Below are 2,500 nucleotides of genomic sequence, written 5' to 3' on the forward strand. Positions count from 1 at the left end.
CCACAGTTGAGCAATCACAACTTATAAAATCATCAGCTTGTTATGTTATAGATACGACACAATTATAAATGTATTAAAAATTTACTACCACTTCTGACGGCATGAATACGCGAGTCTAAAATGAAGACCAGAAGTTTCCCATCATCTCAGTTTGATGGACTTCACTTGATGAACACCGTATGTATTTCTCGTGGACGTGGCTGTACGTCAGGTTTATTTATCTACCTTGAAAGAGGCGCACGTGCACACGATATGGGAAGCAGAAAGGAAGTAACGAGGGAGGTGGCCGTGGGGAAGGGCAGGGGCCGATATTGGCAGTCACGTCAAGGGGATTTCCCCTCCCCCTCTCATAGGGGAAAGCCTCCCTTGAAGGTTTAAAGACCACTTATGAATGGCAGAGGCAAGGGACAGTGATATTGCCCTATCAAGCGGGACAATGCCCTAGAGACTGACCATATATACATGTGATCAGCGCCCAAGTCCCCCCTTCACCCAAGCGGCGTCAGTGATCTTAGATGTCAAGATGCCAGATAACTCAACCAATCTCCACCCAAGCTAGGACCAAGGAGGGCCAGGCAATGGCTGCTGATGACTCAGCAGATAGACCTGTAGGCTCCCTCAAACCCCACATTCTTAGATCACGAGGATGGTGAGATTGCAGCAACAAAACAAACTATCGCGCTTGAGCGGTACTCAAAGCCCAGTCTGGCGTTTACAAGTCAGGGACGTTGCCACATCAGCCACCAGCTGAAAATTATTTTTACTCCTAAGTGAAACCAGATTAGTTATAAATATAATAATTCTCAAAGTTTATTTTGATTATGCCCCTTAATATATTTATTGGATATATTGCAAGTATGTGCAAGCGAATGAGTTGACGCAAGTTGCTATTGTTGCTTTGTTTTTGCTGTTGCTGCTGTCATGGTTATTACGATCAGATTCATCTTCTCTCGTGACTGCCAGCTCTTCTTTTGTTTGTCGTCCATTGATTGGTTTGCTCTTGTAGTTATCACTTAATTTCACAATTTTTGGGGGGCATAATTTTTTTCCCTGTCAGTGACGATCAATTTTTTCATTCACGATATTAATAAACAAACATTGCGTCTGCTATTATGGTCTGTTATGTCATTAACAGGAGACTTAACCGGTTACGTAAGAAGTTTCGGTAATGAACGCAGATGTTATGTGGCTTCTGGAATTCATTAGTTGTCGCGTTTCAAACCTAATCAATTTTTAGCTTCAAATTTATTAGCAGATACATTACAGGATCCTAAACTACGTTAAAGTTTTCTTTATCAGATTTTACTCATTTATTTATTCACCTATTTATCTAGTTAACAGTTTAAGGGTCGCTCCTAAATGATAGAGGCAAGGGATAGTGACATTGTCCTATCAAGCAGGACAGTGCTCTAGAGACTGACCATATTACGTATGATCAGCGCCCAAGCCCCTTCTCCACCCAAGCTAGGACCAAGGAGGGCCAGGTAATGGCTGCCGATGACTCGGCAGATAGACATATAGGCTCACACAAACCCGCCATTTTGAGCTCACTAGCCCGGTGAGATTGCAACGACCAAAGGAACTAGCGAGTTTGAGCGGGACTCGAACCCCAGTCTGGCAATCTCCAGGCAAGGAAGCTACCTCTAGTATCCAATATCTATGTATTGAATCCTCCCCTTTCTTTGGCTTTCCAACCAGCATGAGTAGAATCGAACCGACTGTGGAGTATTTCTTAGTTAAGGATGAAACATCTGGATTTAGGTGAGTTTTCCTGTCCTCAGCTAAATTTCACATGTCCTTGGCTGGACCTTCAGTTACTTCAGTTACATCACCTATGACCTCACTATAGTCCATTTCTTTTATCGAGACAGATTTGCACCGACTCGCAGCGGTGCCCTTTTAGCTCGGAAAAGTTTCCTGATCGCTGATTGGTTAGAATTATCTCGTCCAACCAATCAACGATCAGGAAACTTTTCTGAGCTAAAAGGGCACCGCTGCGAGTTGGTGCAAATCTGCATCGCTAAAAGAAATGGACTATAGTCTCCTTTGGTCACTCTTAAATCTATTTTTCTTTCCTCCATCCTGGGCCTTATCTCCCTTGGTTGGCCACAGTTTAATCTCCAGTGACCTAGATATTATATGTGCCACATCCGGATAAATCTAAATCGAGGTCAGCAATTATCCTTTGACCTCATCTGATACTATTTTTTCTTCGATGAATTTTTTAGACCCTAAATAAATATCAGAAATTATTTTAATCATCTTGGTTAACACTATATCTTTCTTGCGTTTAATATAACCTTTTTTTCTATGAGTAAATCATATTTTGTTAATGAATCATCTGACTGAAATTGAATCAATAATTTTCTTAGCTGAATCTTGGTGCGTTTGCACTTACTTTCATCTGGTTGAAACTTCCATGCACTGTTAAAAAAACCGTAATTTTAATCGGAAGCTCTCCGTAAAAAATATACTGTTCTCGGCCGTACTTCAGTAAAAT

General features: G+C 41.5%; 1 protein-coding gene across 1 annotated transcript in view; it reads right to left on the reverse strand.

Moving 5' to 3' along the window:
• Positions 1-2,500, reverse strand: part of LOC137647221 (regulator of G-protein signaling 20-like) — a 262,304-nt gene that overhangs the window by 173,951 nt on the left and 85,853 nt on the right. The gene's annotated exons all lie outside the window — the stretch shown is intronic.

The sequence above is a fragment of the Palaemon carinicauda genome, chromosome 9 (assembly GCF_036898095.1).
Source record: "Palaemon carinicauda isolate YSFRI2023 chromosome 9, ASM3689809v2, whole genome shotgun sequence".
NCBI lineage: Eukaryota > Metazoa > Arthropoda > Malacostraca > Decapoda > Palaemonidae > Palaemon > Palaemon carinicauda.